This window comes from Chiloscyllium plagiosum, chromosome 27, assembly GCF_004010195.1.
Source record: "Chiloscyllium plagiosum isolate BGI_BamShark_2017 chromosome 27, ASM401019v2, whole genome shotgun sequence".
Classification (NCBI taxonomy): Eukaryota; Metazoa; Chordata; class Chondrichthyes; order Orectolobiformes; family Hemiscylliidae; genus Chiloscyllium; species Chiloscyllium plagiosum.
Window position 1 is genome coordinate 12,659,525 of NC_057736.1, and position 19,232 is coordinate 12,678,756.

The 19,232-nt window shown below is 41.2% G+C and overlaps 1 long non-coding RNA gene across 1 annotated transcript; it reads left to right on the top strand.

Annotated features, from left to right (window-relative positions):
• Positions 1–219: 219 nt before the first annotated feature.
• Positions 220–18,314, top strand: LOC122563548. The gene is made up of 3 exons (XR_006315648.1): positions 220–311; positions 915–968; positions 18,215–18,314. It is a non-coding gene; the product is annotated as an uncharacterized LOC122563548 (long non-coding RNA).
• The last annotated feature ends 918 nt before the right edge of the window (positions 18,315–19,232 follow it).

Below are 19,232 nucleotides of genomic sequence, written 5' to 3' on the forward strand. Positions count from 1 at the left end.
GCTGTGTGTTTGACTCTTAATTGCCCTTTGAAACGGTCCTAGCAGATCAGAGGGTAAAGATACCCAAATAAATTTCTTAAAAGATATGTTCATGCAGAACCATCTAATCACAATTAATAATGTAATGCAGGCACCGACATTTAACTCTTAAACAATATACAGACTTTATTGAAGTTTTTGAGAGCTTAATGTATGAAAATTTGTTGCCAGGTTCTCCTGGACAAACGATAATGACTGCATTCCAAAAGACTGTGATCATTGGCAGTGGAATACTTTGGAACCAGAGGATTTGGTCAGGTTCAATGTAAAATGTAAGTCTGTATCTCTTTCTGGACTTTAGTTGAGTTTTCAAAATTATATGCCGTTTTAAACAATAATCCAGTGAAAATAGATTGATATAGGAATCAATTAAAAACTCCTGAAGTAGGAATAGCTCATTTTGACAACACTATTCTTAGGAGGATCTGACCTGGTTTTACTCCCACCGACCCAGGAAGCAAAAAGCGTCTCTTAAGAACATATTAAAGGTGAACCAGCTCGGCCACAGCAGAAAGGCAATCCATTCCAAAATCAATGAGACTCAGTAAATGTGAAGACACTATTCATTAAGTTAAATTCAGCACGTGTCTATTTTAACTTAAAACGCACCTTCTGACTTTCCTCTGTTGGTTTTATAGAAGCAGCACTCAATATCGACATTATTGATTCCTTTCATTATTTAAAAGCTTGGCTCATGTATCCTTTCAATCCTCTTACTATTGAAAATAGCACAATGACCAAAAATCTGTAATCATCTGCATTGTCCTTTCCTGAATCCATTTCTCCTTGCTCTCATATCGTACAAGTACAATTGCACATGATTCTCCTCACGGTGTCTCATTCATTTTTTTTTCAAATGTTCGCTTATCTCCCAGGTCCCAGGAAGTTAAACAACGTACTGCTTGATAAGGGCAGGAGTGTTACACCAGGTAAAGTTCGATGTGTTAATCTCCTGATAGGATGTAACTGCATGCTTTATAAGGTCACCAAGCCAAATTGTTGTTAAGTAAACAAAAGGTGAGGTCAAACCAAATTGTAGTTGTTGACGGAAGGGATTCTGCGCCTTGGAAAATGTTTGATCGATTTGAGGACTAAGCAGCATTAAGTGTCAGTCCAGAGAGGTGTGGTGGGTGTCGTAGCCTTCTAACTGCACTCGTATAACCAGCAGCCAAGACTAACACCCTGGGGACACGGATTCCACCACTGAGTAGAATTTAAATTTATAAAAATTCATTCATGGGATGAGGGCATCACTGGCTAGGCCAGCATTTACTGCCCATCCCTAATTGCCCAGAGGCCAGTTAAGAGTCAACCACATTGCTGTGGGTCTGGAGTTACATGTAGGCCAGACCAGGTAAGGATGGCAGTTTCCTTCCCTAAAGGACATAAGTGAATCAGATGGGCCTTTCCTTGATAATTGACAATGGATTCAAGGTCATCATTTAGAATCCGCATTCCAGATTTTGTTTTTCAATTGAATTCAAATTCCACCATCTGCCATAAGCAGGATTCGAACCTGGGGGCCCCAGGGACATCACATGGATCTCTGGATTAACAATCCAGTAATAATACCACCAAGTCTTTGCCTCCCATTGGTAAATCTGGAATACAGTCTCAGTAATTGTGACTGTGACACCTCCTACTGATAGTTGGAAAATCCGTCTAGTTCACTTACGTCCTTTAGGGAAAGAAATCTGTGGCCCTTTCTCAGTCTGGCCTACCTGTGGTTTGAGATCCCTTGTTTACGACCCTCTTAAATGGAAATTCAGTTCAAGGGATGGGAGGGAAATGCCTTTCCAGTAACACCCACCTCCATGAAAGAACAAAACAGAATTGGAGATAGCTTTCTCCTTTTCTTGTTTCATTAGGCTGCTGTGAAGTGTGACATTAAAGGCACCTTATAAATTACATTTGCTGTTTTTAAATTACATCCTTAACAAAGAGTGATTGCTGGAGCACACTGGACAAAACGTGCTGGCCCCAAAATTCTCAGAGTTACACTTTGCTCCAGGCAAGAGATCCTATTCCCCACTCCAGGGTCTGGGTCTTTTGGATCACCTGGGCGCTTTCTAACATAAAAACACAAGTCATGAATCTGACAGATTTTGGAAAATTATAATTAGTACATGTCAATTCTTTCACTTCTCTCTTTGTTAATCCAGGAATCATTCAAGAGAGAATTCAATAAGTTGTCTGTGAAGTAATGCTGGGTGGCTGATGCAGATGGACTAAAATTGTCTCATTCAGCTGTAATTTCTTGTGCAACCAACCATGTCATAGTTTGTACCAACTGGGTGTGGCATGTTGTGAATCTCTCTCAGCTACTTGTGAAAGGCTATCTAACTTTGTAGAACGTGAATCCAAATGGTAAGGTTAGGTATCCTCTGAAGTCTTTCAAACTATAATATTCCAGATCTATCCTGACTGTTTTACAGACCTTATTCCCATTTTCTGCCAACATAGTTCACTGAAGGAAGGAACAGGGATGAGTTATAAGCCAATAGCCTGGTTGTCAATGACAGAGAAGACTTTAAAATCCTTGACAAGCGAAAAGGGAAAGGTACCATCATAATCTGTCTTATTTCACTTCCCATCGCTTCATCTTCTCACATCCTGAATGTAGCTCACCATTTGTTTTCCTATTTTCGTCAATGCCTTCCTTCATGTTTTCAGTCCCATCTTTCAGCAGGTTATAATAGCTATTGTAATCAGTAAAGACAATAATGTCATTCTCATGACATTTTCAATGCTGCTGGTGTAGGTTAACCACAAGAGTGGGGTTTACCAGGTCATTTTAAAAATTCTATTATGGGATGTGGGGAAATCTGGCTGGGCATCGCCACTTATCTACTCGCTTTTTCTTCCCCTCAGCCACTTTCTGCTGGTTGTTGTCAGAACTGAAGAAGGATCATTGGACCCAAAATGTTGACAATGCTTTCTGTCCACAATTGCTGTCAGACCTGCTGGGTTTCTCCAGCAATTTGTGTTTCTCTTTCAGGTATTCAGCATCCACAGTTCTTGGTACAGGCATGTCATATTATGATAAAAAGAATGTCATATTATGAATTGTCAGGCAATACCAGTACCTCTCAAAATTGGAAACAAACAAGCTGATAAGAGGGCTGGTAAGAGTGGCATTTGGATTACAAATAGTACCATGTCTCCTGGAGAATTCTTAATTAATTGTAAACATAGGGGAAGATACCTCCCAACTCTGTGAGGAACTCACACATTCCTAAGAATGGATCAACATCTGAAGACTATGGGGTTTCCAGATTGCCAGTCTCCATGATTCATACCATCCAGAAGAGAAGATCAAAACTTAATGGTCACTATCAACTTCCCATTGTATCACAAAAGCCTCCCCCATCCAAATTAGACTACGTGGACCTCAGAAATGTTGACCCACAGTACAGCATGTGGAACACAACAGCTGCTTTGGAAAATATGTTGGAATTCTGAAGAGCCAGATGGCAAGACGGGCGTATTACTGTCTGAACAAAGGTTTGCCAGGAGTCATTTGCATGAAGATCCAATAGGTTCATCAGTTCTCCATGAGTCCAAGGAGCAGGTTCTGAAACAAGATGCAAGTCATCAAATAGCCAAAGTAGTTAATTTATTCCTGTTTTTAAGTTCAACTTGTGTGAACCCTTTGCATTACAGGTCTCTCATTTCAGCTTAAAATCATCAGATTAATTCAGGAAGCCACAGGGCGAGACCAGACACCATCAATCAAAGACTAACTTAACTGTAATCTTCCATTTCTCACAGCTCCTTTGCTCTTGCAGTAAATCATCTGTAGGGTGGGACAAAATGCAAATACGTAGAACATGAAAGATGAGAAGGAAGAAGTAAATGGCCCTTCAAGCCTACCCTGCATTGCAACTGTGTAAGTTAGACATTATATCACTGACCCACCCTCGCACACAGGCATTCGAAAGGGACTAGAAAAGTAGAGAAAAAAAATCTTTGACCGATTTATCAAATACTGCTGGAAATTCTTCTCAAGCCCCTTCAGGCAGCCAAGTAATCCTCAAGGGAAACAGGGCTGATCCAACACTCAGTGCACCATCCAGCTTCTAATGAAAGCAGTGTTAACCATTTGCAGAAACTTTGATGTTTCTTTCAGTGCTGGCAGCTGGTGTGTTCTCCCAGTGTCACCAACACTCTGCAAAAGAAAAACAAGCCCCAGCATCTGAACATGTTCAATGACTTATACACTTAACAGTAAGGTTGCTGAACAAAGAGACCTTGGAGTGCAGGTTCATAGCTCCTTGAATGTGGAGTTGTAGGTAGATAGGATAGTGAAGAAGGCGTTAGGTTTGCTTTCCTTTATTGGTCAGAGTATTGAGTACAGGAGTTGGAAGGTTATGTTGCCGCTGTACAGGATGTTGGTGAGGCCACTTTTGGAATATTGCATGCAATTCTCATCTCCTTCCTACCAGAAGGATGTTGTGAAACTTGGAAGTGTTCAGAAAAGAATTACAAGGATGTTGCCAGGGTTGGAGGATTTGAACTATAGGGAAAGGCCGAATAGGGTGGGGCTGTTTTCCCTGGAGCGTCGGAGGCTGAGGGGTGACCTTGAAGAGGTTTGTAAAATCATGAGGGGCATGGATAGGATAAATAGACAAAATCTTTTCCTTGGGGTGAGGGAGTCCAGAACTAGAGGGCATAGGTTTAGGATGATAGGGGAAAGATATAAAAGAGTCCTAAGGGGCAGAGGGTGGTACGTGTATGGAATGAGCTGCTAGAGGAAGTGGTGGAGGCTTGCACAATTGCAACATTTAAAAGGCATCTGGATGGGTATATGAATAGCAAGGGTTTGGAGGGATATAGGCCGGGTGCTGACAGGTTAGACTAGATTGGGTTGGGATATCTGGTTGGCATGGACGAGTTGGACCGAAGGGTCTGTTTCCATGCTGTACATCTCTATGACTCTATTTGACATGATGGAAGGCAAAATGCAGAGCAGCAGTTTTTTTTTCCATTTACAAAAAAACATTATTGGGATGTGGGAATCACCAGCTAGGTCAAGATTTACTGTCCATCATTAATTGTCCAGAGGACAGTTAAGGGTCAATCACATTGCTGCGTGTGGAGTTGTATGTAGACTGGACCAGGTAAGGATGGCAGATTTCCTCTCCTAAAGAACATTAGTGAAGTAGATATTTTTTGTGCAGCTATTGATAGTGTAAGCCTAGTTTCTTATTCAAATTTTACCTTCTCCCTCAGTGGGATTCAATCCTTATCCCCAAAACACTAGGCAGGGTTGCTGGATTATTAATCAGTGGCATTACCATGGAAACCACACCCTCCCCAGATATAACTGCTCCATCTTCCTCCAGTTCAATGGGAAAATAATGTAACCATGGTCTTGGAACCAGCATACAGCTTAGACATTGTACAGACAGTAGTTGGCAAGTTTGTATTGTTTTCAACTGAAGTTCATCCCCAGTTAGTGCTCCTAGTTACGTATCACTTATAATTGGCTCTTGTACAACGTAATGGTTGTATTCATGTGCAACACTGATTATAGAAAAATTGCACTTTAGAAACAGTGCTTAAAGTGTTGGCGATATAATCGCATTACAGCCAACACACATTTTAAAAGTTCACTCTTTAGAAACAGTGACCCAATTTATCAATAGCGTTACAGTGAACTTGCGTTGGCATAGCATGCATTATAGCAGAACAACCCGTACATGACTAATGCACCAGTCAACTCCACCAGTGGTTTTCTTTATCAGTGAACAACATGAAACTGTTGTCCAAATGAATGGTATCAACTCAGTTCTCAAAGTAGAGAAGGCCTGTGAGCACTGGTGCATGGCCGACCTAAAGCCTATTGAAAATATCAAAACTGAGATTGTTAGATTTCTGCTGTTGTTATTGCAGAACCTGAGTGAATGGACTTAAGATATAGATAAGCCATAACCAAGTTGGATATGAAACAGGCTTGAGAGGCTGAGTGACCAGTTCCTGTAGCCAGCAATAAATATAAAACTGATTAACTGGCATTTTGCAGCATGTAGCTTTGAGTCACCTTCCTGTTGGGCTATACTTTGGATAGTCTTAATGAATGGGAGATTGTGGAGTGTAATGATAATGTCTTAGGTGTCAGAACCAAGCTAATAATTCTGAGCATAGCAACAGAAAATGCTAGAGAAACACAGTAGGTCTGGCAGCATCTGTGAAGAGAGAAACAGAGTTAAACTTTTGAGCCCAATTTGACTGTTTTTTGGGTTCAGAAGCAGAGTCTTACTAGATTCAAAAGGTTAACTCTGTTTCTCTCTCTACAAATGCTACCAGATCTGCTGAGTTTCTTCAATATTTTCTGTTTACATCATAGCAGTTGCAGGAATTAAAACTTAGTCTCAGTGATGGTGACCAGAAAACTGTCAACAACTGTAAAAATATATCACTAATACCCTTTAGAGAGATCCTTGCCTGTTCTGCTTTAGACATGACTCAAGATCCTCAACAATGTGGTTAACTGTTAACTGCTCTCTGAAATGGTCCAACAAGCCACCCAGTTCAAGAGCAATTAGAAACGGACAACAAAAGTCCAGAACCCATGAAAGAATTAAAAAAGAAATAAGCCTGCTTTTTACTTTTATCTGTTCCTACGTCTGAGAGGTCTCCCACTAGTGATGGTGCATTCTCCTGGAGGGCTTGAACACAACCAAACCTACTCATAGATACATTTCGCAATTATACATCCACCTCACTGGTAATCAAGTCTAATGTGGTGCTGCATTAAACCACAAACTCCATTTTGTGTTCCCATTTTGGATTTACCTTATTAGTGACTCAAATACTTTGCACACATAAAGTTTAGAAAGGTTGAAAAATATTTGAAAATTAATTTCAGCACACATGGGGCAGAATGCCTTTGCAGGGTCGGAACCTCAGCATTAGCTGTGTCTCTTGGTCAGGATATTGTGTGGCTTTGGCGTCAGATACTGTACATGAATTTTACACGCGAGCCCTCCAATTGAAGGTGATGGGCTCCCAAGACCAGAAGGCCAATAGGAGGCCCTTCAGCCCTGAGACATTTTACTATCGAAGGCAGGAGGGGCCCAAGTAGATGGGAAAGAGAAGGAATCTCAAGATGGAGAACACTTCCTCAGTAGGGGTTGGGAAAAGTCCAACTGATGACTGAAATATTTCAGTTGGTATTTGTGCTGTGCTCTTAAGAAATCCTGTAATTGGATACCTGGCACTTGCAGATATGTTGTCATCACCATAATTAGCAAACCAGCCCACCAGCCAATGCCAGCAAATCACACGTCCACCCATTTCCAACCTTGCCTCCTCCAGACATTGGAACGATACAGCTATCTCTTGAGACAGACTCGCTGACTGTCATTGTCTCTGGATTCAGTGGATGTGGGCAGAGAGCATTTTCAAATAGCTAAGGTGACCTAGTGATGTTTTACCTATCCCCTCTTGTGTTTGCTGGCCTTTTATAACTCCTGGTCCAGGAGCACTGAAGGTTAAAATTGACTTTGTTTAATATTCCCAATATTGTGTTCAAATCATTCTGTGGCCCCACCTCTCCCTATCACCAGAACCTTCCCAAAACACAACTGCCCTCTGTGTTCCTCCAATTTTGGCCTCTTGAGAATCCTTGATATCCACCTCCCCATCATTGACAAACATGCTTTCCTTTAATGTAAGTTCTGCAAATCTGATAAACATTCTTCACTGCTCCATTTTTCTCTTTCTCGCTGCGTTTGAGACACTCCTTAAGAACTGTCTCTTTGAATGTGCTTTTGGTTACCTACGCTAATAGCTATTTATGCGTATATCTTCTAATGCTTCTGAAAATGGGACTTGGGGTGTTTGATTATGTTGAAAGTGCTTTATAAATAGATTGTTGTTGTTGTCGAATCATGAATGGTATGTTGTGACCATGTTAAATAGCATGCCTTGACTTAACATGAGGAATGTTCTTGAAGACCTGCTAGGGTATGTTATTAAAAACAAGATAAGTGGAACTGTCTTGACATTCAATATAAACGTTTCAAACTATGTATGAATCCTTGAAGAGATTACTCCCTGGTAATCATTCCCAGATTATCTAGTATTTCGTTATCTGAAGAAACCATTCGCTTTTCCTTTCCTTTTTAGGAACTGACACCAGCTGTAAGTCTATTTGCTGCAGCTTCTAAAAGACTGCCAAGCTGGCACCTAAAGGGGAGCTTTGGGTAGTGTCCTTTCAAATGGACATGCTGACATTTCTTTAAAGAACCAATCCTTTCTGCATCTAAATCAGCCTGAACTGCTTTGCCATTTATCTCTGGTGCTGGGATTTGTTAGTTATCAAATCAATTGCTTGAAATGCAATGAAATGAAACCAGTGAAATTATGCAGTTAGGTCTGAGATTGGGATAAATAGAATGGGTTAATGTAGCAGCAGTCAGTTTCTGTACAGCTTTCACATTTTCCGATCTGAATATGTTACAATAATTAACTCACTGGGGGTGAACTCAATCAACGTCAGCAATCCAAAAGAGGCTGCTAACGAAACAGCAGATGATCTATTTTCATTGAATTCAAAAATATTGCCAAGACTTTTAATTTCATGAGTAAAAGCGACATTGAGACTAAGAAGTCTCCAAAAAGTGTTTGAATAATTATTCTGTGAAATTCATTAGGGAGAACCTTGGGCTGAATGAAAAGTCAGCGTTTGATTCACCAATTGCCCCTCATACCCAGCTGGCCAAGCTCAACTTCACCCCGTTATCTTTGTCCTCTCAGTTAGTGGAGTACTTAAATTACAGTGGAGTCTGGATAAACTCTTAAAATGTCCAGAGTAATTCACATTCTGTAGTCAATCCAACTATCACATTTCCTGGCAAGGTAACTCCTTTAGAATATCTGTGCCAGAAACAATCAGTCATACACTATCAAAGTTATTCACACTATCGCTCAGCAAGAACGTGACCATTGATCTGGAAGCAAGGCTAGTCATTTTAATGACTTGGAGGTGCCAGTGTTGGACAGGGTTGTACAAAGTTAAAAATCACACAGCACCAGGTTATAGTCCAACCGGTTTATTTGAACGCACTAGCTTTCGGAGCACTGTCCCTTCATCACAACCACCTGATGAAAGAGCGGCGCTCCAAAAGCTAGTGCTTCCAAATAAACCTCTTAGACTATAACCTGGTGTTGTGTGATTTTTAACTTTAAGGAATAGACCAATTTGGGAATTCTGAAGTTTGGGGAGTCTTCCAAAAAGGAGAAACCTTAAATCCTTTTAATAACATTTGTCACCAAATTCCAAAAATCTAAATGGAACAAAAAAAAATCTACAAGTGAATTTGGACCCACTTGTGCATGCAAGATTGAAACTGAGTCAACAATGAAGAGCCATAAATTGCATTGCTATAGCGCTCGGCTGAATGTTTCAGGGGAAAGATGGTTAGGTGTTTTATATGGAGGGATAGCGAAGGCACAGCCAAACATAACAACAACTTACTTTTATGGAGCACTTTTAAGATAGCAAACATTCTCAGAAGCTTCACAAGGCATTAAAAAATGAATATTGCACATAAGGAGCTATTAGGATGAATGATCACCAGCTGACCCAGCAAGGTAGATTTCAATCAGCATCTTAAAGGGGTAAAGTGAGGAATAGAGACAGAGAGGTTTAGGGAAGAAATTCACTGCTAACAGCCTCAGCAGATGACAATATGTTTACCACTGCCAGAGCGATGAGGCTAGAAATTACCTGCAGCAATATTAACAGATGGGAACGTAATACATTCTTATGACATTCCACAGTCCACTGCTTTGATGGAGGTATTAGCCCATCAGATAATTACAGAAACCTTTAGGAGAATTTTGAAGAAGAGAAACGGTGAGGTAAGTGGATTTGGAAGGGAATACTTGAGGTAAGTGGTCTTACAGACTGAAAGATTAATCTCTGATGGGGAATTAACACAAAGATGATGGAGAAGCTGCAATCTATAGTCGGGAGAAGAGAAGGTCAGAGTGAGGAAATGTGATTTAAGCAGATTCCTGAGACAGGGTGGGACAAAACTAAGGAAGGATTTAAAATGTGGAAACTTTTAGGGTTCCGTGGGGAGTCTGATGTTGGCAAAAGCTCAGTGTGGTCTTTAAGTGTCTCCAGCCCTGAGTCTTTTTATTTGTTTGTTTGACATTGTTGCCTAAGCTGGCATTTATTGATCATCTCTAACTGGCCTTGGGCTTGTCAAGCCATTACAGAGGGCAGTTCAGAGTCAACCACATTGCTGGGGGTTTAAAGTCACATCCAGGCCAGACTGGGTAAGGATGGCAGATTTCCTTCCCTAAAGGACTTTAGTGACCCACATGGGTTTCTAGTGGCAGTTGACGGTGGTTAGGCAGTCACCATTAGATCATCTTCTGATTCTAGAGTTGGTTTCTAATTGAATTCAAACTCCACATCTGCCACGGTGGGATTCAAACCCATTTTCTCAGATCATTAGGCTGGGATTCTGGGTTTCTAGTCGAGCGACATTACCATTACTCAGCCACGTGGGGAAGAGGATCTTTGAAGACAACAACATCAAATCCGACACCAAGCTTGTGGTGTTGGTTCCCACCCTTCTATATGGGTTTCTAGTTCAGTGAATTACCATTACACCACTAGCTTCCCATAGAATCCTCAAAGGTGTCCCATAGGGAAAGGACACTTCCTCCCCAACCTGAAACTAATTGCCTTAGATTAGGTTAACTGAAGGGAATTCCAAAAGTGCCCACAAAATAAAACTATGTAGTAAGCCAAGTCAAGACCACCCTATCCATTAAACCAGAGAATACTGAAGAAACTCAGCAGAATATCTTTGGAGAGCAAAACACAGTTAATATTTTGATCCAATGTGACCCTTCTACAAAACTTCTTCAAAGCTGAATAAAATGTAAAATATTTTTCAATCCTTGTAATTCTGAAGAAGAGTCATATTACACTCTAAACATTAACACTGTTTTTCTCTCTCCATAGACACTGCCAGACCTGTTGAGTTTCTCCAGCACTTTCTGTTTTTATTTCAAATGTCCAGCATCTGCAATATTTGACCGATTAAAGCATTGCCCTGCAAAATTACCCAGAGTACAATAGGAAGGATCCCTATCGCCAATAATAGCATACTCCTCCAATTTCCGATGTCGGCTGGACAGTTAGTCAATATGTGGTTTCAGTGGATCATGCAAAGCTTGTCTAACTCCGATGTTGGATTCAAACCTTGCTGTTTGGGTTTGACTCAGAGGCAACTTTCAACCCAAGGATCTGATATTTGGAACAGTCTCAGTCCGAAAGAGACTTGGGGTTACCTCCTCTTCAGGACAATAATCACACATTGATTCTATGCCTGGCAAGAACTAGGATTGATCATCATTCGCTCGACAGAGACTAGTTACCAGGGATTTTCTTGCTCCCATGCATCACTGGTTCCCAATACCCAAAATAAAGTGTAGTATTCTCTCATATTTCTACTTGTCTTTCAATGTCTCAGACATTTTTACTTATCCATAGATTTTCTGCTATTATGATGCATCCCCTGGTGAGATTCCTCAGTTTATACAGTTCCAGCACAAATTGGCTCCCCTCAGTTAGTCCCTACAAGGTTAATTTCAAAACGATTCCTTCACTTGCAAATACCATAATCTCACCAGAAACATACTTAAGCTTTGAAAGGGGCTAAACTAACTTTTTTGAATTAACCAAAAAATTGAATTTACTAATGTAATTACTAAATGAGATATGAAATTATAACACAACAAACATATACATAAGTTCAAAATAAGCACTGTAAGTCAATAAGATAAAGGTTAAGAAATTATATTACAGCTCAACTCTGAAGTGGTCATGAAGAACAGAGAGTTGAACATCATGGTGGCCATTGCATGAATGTTCCTTGTCATGTTGACATTAGTTGGTGAACAGTCAATTTCAAGATTCTTGGCTTTGTCGGTTGATTGGAACTCTTTGATTCCCTTCAGCAGTGCCTGACTGGCAATATTGAGAGTGAGAGAGAATGTTATCCCTTGATTCACTTGCATTGCAGGGGTGTTTAAATGGTTGTTCTCAGAGCTGTGACCCTCATAGCACACTAGTTCACATTGACACGAGGGTATCAGCAACTAACAAACACAGACCAGAGCTAAAAATGGCTTTTAACCCCTTTCCTTATGTATTCTTCAAAGGGGACGTCCTGTCAACAGCAATCTAAATTTTAAACCAAATTCATAAAGAACTCATTGGTTTAAAAAGAGGGAAATGTCGGTAGTGAAATAAAATAATAGCTCCTTTGGGACACTAAAACCAACATTGGCCAATTGAATGACATGCTGGAAAAATTGGCCAACTGAATGGCATGCTGGGAAGAGAACTAAAGTAGTAAGCCAGAAAGGTTGCAGAATTCACCGTCAAATTGGATCAAGCCAGACAGATATACAAGCCTTGATTGACTATATTGAATAGATATTGATGAGACAATACTATGAGGTTTCAGATGGAAGAATACATTAGAGTTCTGCTAGAACTGTTTTTGATACAGCCCAGATTTTAGGGTTGGCTCAATTAATAGAGAAATTACAATATCCAATACTGCCTTTTGTAACAGCTTTTCCTGAGGCAAAAACTCATTAACATGGAGTGACTGAATAATGTTAATTAATTACATTGCTGTATCAAACTGCTGTGACTACATGGGAGGAATCTGTGTGTCAGTTTCCATGCCGACATAGTAAACTATAGTAAGCCACTGTAGTTGGGGATGACCCGGAGAACTGTATTTAAAGGGGCCACTTGAATCAGAGGGGCTGACACTTCAGAGACAATGTCAGCATGAGGAGCAGAAACCAAGGGAGAGAGAGAGAGAAGAGCAGCCCCAACCTCCATTTGGCCAACTGTAATCGGGGTAGTACAAACCTCTTTACTATCATGCACTTCCAAAGCAGAATACAAACCTGTTGAGAACACAGTAATTTAAAAACTGTAAGGTTACTTGGGAAATTAGAGGGAAAGACAGTTTCATAGAATTGCATTGTTATATTTTGTGTTTCAATGATCATAAAACACATCTCATTATTAGTGCTAAGCAAGTCTCAGTAAGTAAGCAAATAAATCAGACACACGCTGCTCAAACAAAAGTTAACAAGAGGTAGCACTGGTAACACAGAGCTGTAAACAACCTTACACTTCTGTAAATATATCTTCACTTGCACTCTTAAACTGTCTTGCTCCTGTGTCATATCTCACAAACAACCAACTCCTGCCTGAAGATAGCTTTAGACATTAAAACATCCTTAACAGGGACATTCAGAACCCAAATCACAGCAACCTCCGTGTTAGGTCCACTGACAAAACACCCCCAGGGAACATCAGCAAGATAGCACAAGTTTATGGAGCGAATCTCTCAGGCCACACACCCATCACAATGAAGCCTCGTGTTGTACCCTCATTCTGTGGCATTGGAGACCTTCATAAGGAAGTCATTGTCATCCCCACACAAGGAGCACAGAAGTTTTATCCAATTGTAGCTTTCAAAACCAAAGGTTTCATGCTATGTTTGGGGCAAAATTTTACCAGCATGCTGCCATTAAAACCACCCCTCAAAGAAAATACTCCCTTCCACATCATTGGCCATGCCCTTACCTTCTTACATTTCAGTCTGAGAATATGGCAGCTGAGAAGCTTTACCTTTCTGTGCTAGCTTTGGAATGTGTTTCACCATCACTGTTCCCCCAGTGACTCAAGTGCAATGAATCCCATCCCCGAGCTCGAATTGTCTGCCCTCATCAGAGATCCCTGGACTGCCTCCTCATCAGGAGTCTGACCATTATCACCTAAACCCCAAGACTGATATCCCACTACCGAACTAACTTTGCATGACAGCTCTGACTGAGCATGGCCCACTCCCCAGAGAGATGTCTCCATGGCAACCTTGACTGACCCACCTGAATTGGTTGAATTTGACTGACAAGACTGACCATAGCACAATCCCCAGAATGCAAGGGCATGGATCCTTGGACTCTGGTAGGACCCAGCATTTGACTGACCGTGGGCAAGGGAATCTGATAGCCGTCTTGGCCAACTGTGCTCTCCTTGACCTCAGTAAGGTCTGCTCCATTTTGATTTTTATAATTGGTCATTTGTTTGAAACACAAATGGTGGTTAGGCTGTGTAAGTGCTAGGCATATGCTGCAGGTTTGAAATTGATATTGACTGCTGCCATACAGCAACTTGTTAACCTTCTTCAATGTTCAGTGCTCCCCTCTGTGAGTTGCTGCCTACCTCTCTCTTTGTGCTGAACGGAAATGCAAGACACAGAGGATGGCAGCCTTTACCTGAGCACTATAGATGCTGTGTAATAAACAGCAAAGAGAGCCATACAGAGGCTGGTAGCCCCAACGTTAGTGCAAAATGAGTGAGCATTAAGAAAGCAAGCTGAAGGCCTAAGAGGCAGCCTGGACAGATGCAGGAGATGCATGTGTGTGTCCCTTTGTGCAAAACAACCTCACAGAAGCATGCAATAGGTGTACCTGAGAGCTCCAAAGTAAAGTGTTGGAGGGCCAAAGTAGTTTGAACATTGGCCAGAGAGCAGCCATGATGAGGTGGTGAAGCCAGTGGTTTGCCGATGCCAACCTGTGTCGAGGCAGCTAATGACCAAGGAGCATTCTGGGATGTTGCTGTGAAGACACTGTTGGTTGAGCACAAACAATCGGGAAGCTGCAGTGCCAGGTACCCTCACTGATTTACCCACATGCAGGAATTTGTGCCACCTCAGAGTGGAGTGAAATAATGCCAAAATCAGCTTTGACCCAGTCTTGTTATGGCTATGGTGAACCTTGCAATGTATTTCTCAGTTGCACCAATACCTTTGGCTGAATAAAGCCTAGTCTCTGCCTTACATTTTAGTCCAGCTCTCTATTTCCTGGACCAAAGTAAAACTGCTGGAAAATTGATTGGAATAATGGTGAATAGTGCCTTTCTGAAAACATACACCTTCTGGAACCTCAGCAGTCCAAGGTGGAAGTGGCAGGGACTTTTTTGGGGAGGGGAGTGTAGGTCTAGCCACAGTCCTGTTAGGAAGGAATTCTCAGGGTTTTGAATTATTTGGCCAGGATAGATACAATACTAGAGAATGACCTATATAGAATTGATATACAGTAGTGCAACAGGCATGATGGGCTGAGTGGTCTTCTCTCAGCTCTATAATGTTTTGTATGTTACTGTGAGCCTTTTACAGAAACACAGACTGTCTTAGAGTGATAGAGTCATACAGCACGAAACAGACCTTTCAATCCAACCAGTTCATGCTGAACATAATCCCAAACTAAACTCATCCCATCTGCATGTTCTGGCCCATGTCCCTCCAAACCTCCCCTATTCATGGACTTATCCAAATATCTTTTAAACTTTGTAATTGTACCCACACATCCACCACTTCTTCAGGAAGTTCATTTCACACACGAACTACCCTCTGGGTAAAAACATCTCTCGCCTCTCACCTTAAAAATGTGCCTCTGAGTCTTGAAATCCCCCATCCTAGGGAAAAGACAAATACCATTGACTTGATCTGTATCCCTCTCATTATTTTATAAACTTCTATCAAGTTGCCCCTCAACCTTCCAAGCTCCTGTGAAAAGCGTCCCAGCCTATCCAGCCTTTCTTTATAACTCAAGCCTTCCATACCCGGCAAGATTCTGGTAAGTCTCTTCTGAACCCTCTCCAGCTTAATAACATCCTTCCTATAATAGAACGACCAGTATTCTGGACATAGTACACTAGAAGACACCTCACCAGTGTCCTGTATAATCTCAACATGACTTTCCAACTCCTACACTCAAAGGATTGAGCTATGAAGTCAAGCATATCAATTGCCTTTTTAACCAGCCTGGTTTTATGTGACGCAAACTTCAAAGACCCTTAGATTTCTGTTCTACAACACCACCCAAGACCTTATCATTAATTGTATAAGTTCTACCCTTGTTTGTCGTACCAAAATGCAATTAAACTTTATTTCTTCGAAGTGTGACCCAGGATCCCTTTTTGATTATTTCTCTGTTACATGGTGAGCAGAGAATCCCAGACATATGATGTGCCATAGCTTTCACTTCAGCCCATCTGTTCTATTCTGTGCCTTTTTTTTTCCATGTGATGTGTGATGCCATTTTATTTTCAGCAACAGTGATTGTGAATCCAGGACTTCCTTCATTATTGTTGCCAATTTAACCCTTTGAAAACTGAACCTGTTCCAAACGAAGGCCAGTTTTATCCTTTCAACACTTGCAAAATATTGAATTGCATTGCAAATGCTGATGACATAACAGAGGGACTGACTGTCCTATTCCTGCAACCAAATTGTGTTTTTGTGAATATTATGGACAGATTAGACAAACTTGTAGAGCTTTAGAGTGTTTTTCAATTATAAATCTAGAGATAAAGAGACAATGCTTCACCTTATGCTTTTACATTAGTATTGATTTGTGCTTGTGTAGTCAAAAGTCTTAAAACAGTGCAGCTGTGGTGCATTGATCTCTTGGTACATTGTGAACCATTGCTTTGCTATCTTTTAATTGAGGGAGCCAAGAGTCAATGGCTATTGGAATAAATGCCAAGTATAAGTTAAATCCTCTCTGTAGGAATATCCTAATGGGAGGCAAATTGTCTCCTTAATTTCCCAAAAAATGTTGAAAAGCAAGGGTTACATAACTGATGGATCTTGATCCAAATTTGTGCCCTCCAGTGATTGGAACAAGGTTAGCCAGATGGTTCTCACTGACTAGGAGATCCTTGATTGGGGTTGTCAATCTGGGCCAATCAGGGAGCCCTCATTTACAGAGATAAACAGGAGTGTAAGGGCACTGCTTGTCACTGTCCACTTGGTATTTCTTTTCTTCCTGGTGATGGAAATTGAATAAAGATTCATGCACCTTGTGTCTTTCACTGTGTCTCACACTTGCACACACACAACATGGGTGCTGGGGAAAAACTAAGCACTACCGCAGTTAGGCAGTAGTGTGGGGGTTTTAAAAAAAAACAGGAGTGTAAGGGCACTGCTTGTCACTGGCCACTTGGATGTTTCTTTTCTTCCTGGCGATGGAAATTGAATAAAGATTAGTGCACTTTGTATCTTTCACTGTGTTTCACACTTGCACACACACAACATGGGTGCTGGGGAAAAAATAAGCACTAAACCAGGAGATTAGCCAGAGGTTCTAAAGAAGAAAAAAATAAAAAAAATAAAAAAATGAAAATTAAAAGTGTGGAAAAAAATCAGGAGTGTCTGAGGTTCTGCTCACTCAGAGAGCTGGCTCTGAAGGACCTAGATCAGATTCAAGGACTCTCCACATGTAAATAAAGAATAACTTTGTAAACAAAAAGGAATATCAAAAGTTCTGTTCGTACTGAGAGCTGGCTCTGAGGGAACTGGACTAGTGTCAAGGACTCTCCTCTTGATTGTTCCAGGAGAAGGGGGACTGATTCTGGGACTGGCTGGCCCACAGCCAGTACATAAAAAAACATTTTTAAAAACAGGAGTGTAAGGGCACTGCTTGTCACTGGCCACTTGGGTGTTTCTTTTCGGCCTGGTGGTGGAAATTGAATAAAGATTTGTGCACCTTGTGTCTTTCACTGTGTCTCACACCTGCACACACACAACATGGGTGTGGGGAAAAAATAAGCACTCCTGCAGTTAGACAGGAATGTGGGGAAGAAAGGGAAAAAATGAAAAAGAAAGAAAAAAAGAAAAAATATGAAAAAAAGAATAAAAATAATAAACATGAGTGTCGGGGTTGTGTTCACTCTGAGAGCTGGCTCTGAGGGAGCTGGATCAGTGTGTGGAAGGACTCTGCTTTGAAAAAATAATTAAAATTAAAAATAAACAGGAATGTCAGGGCACAGCTTGTCACTGGCCACTTTGGTGCTTTCTTTTCTTCTGGTGGTGGGAATTGTATAAAGATTTGTACACCTTGTGTCTTTCACTGTGTCCCACACCTGCACACACACACACACATGGGTGCAGGGGAATAAACAAGCACTATCGCAGTTAGGTGGTAGTGTGGGAGGAGAAAAAGGAAGAAAAATATAAACAGGAGTGTCCACTCAGGTGTTTTCTTTCTTCCTGGTGGTGGAATATAAATAAAGATTTACACACTTGTTGTTTTTCACTGTGTCCCACAGTTACACACACACGAGATGGGTGCTGTCAGGCAGTAGTGTGGGGGAAGAAAAAAGAAAAAAAAAGAAAAAGAAGAACAAGAAAAAAAAGGAGTGTCACTGCCATTAGGCGGTAGTGTGGGGGAAAATAAAAAAAAGCAAAAAATATAAACAGGATTGTCAGAGGTTCTGTTCAGTCTGACAGCTGCCTCTGAGGGAGAGTGTGAAGGACTCTCCATTTTTGTGTGTTAGGAAGAGGAGGAGACTGACCTCTGAAGTGCCTGGACCACACAGTGCGTGTGTCTTATTACTGCTATTGGGATGTGCTACTGAGGAGGAGAGTTTTCCTTTTTGTCTCTCCCCTTTGTTTCAGGTAGACTTTGCTTTGATTTCTTTATTTTTCTTTATTGTTTATTGTGATTGTTTGTTTTCTGAGTTTCTTTCTGTTTATTTTTGTTAATTAAAAATAACAGGAGTCTCAGAGAGTCTCCTCACTCTAGGGACTGCCTTTGAGCTAGCTGGTCAGAGTCCATGTACTGTACATGTGTAAATAAAGGATGATTTGTGACAGAATACCAGCCTCTGTGCAGTTTCTTTTTCATTTCCACATGTCCAAACGTTTTCAGTAGAATGTGTCACATGCAGGACTCAGATACTTTCTCTCACACAAGACTAGAGGATCTTTAGGCAACAAGACATCATCAGTGGTCTCAGTACATCACAAACTCTTTAATTCCAACTGAGGCAGCACCTGGCTTTTAAAGATCCTCCTTATACATTTACATTTTTTTACATTACATTACATTACAACAAGTCCACACTGACCCGCCGAAGCGCAACCCACCCATACCCCTACATTTACCCCTTACCTAACACTATGGGCAATTTAGCATGGCCAATTCACCTGACCTGCATATCTTTGGACCGTGGGAGGAAACCGGAGCACCCGGAGGAAACCCACGCAGACACGGGGAGAACGTGCAAACTCCACACAGTCAGTCGCCTGAGGCAGGAATTGAACCCGGGTCTCTGGCGCTGTGAG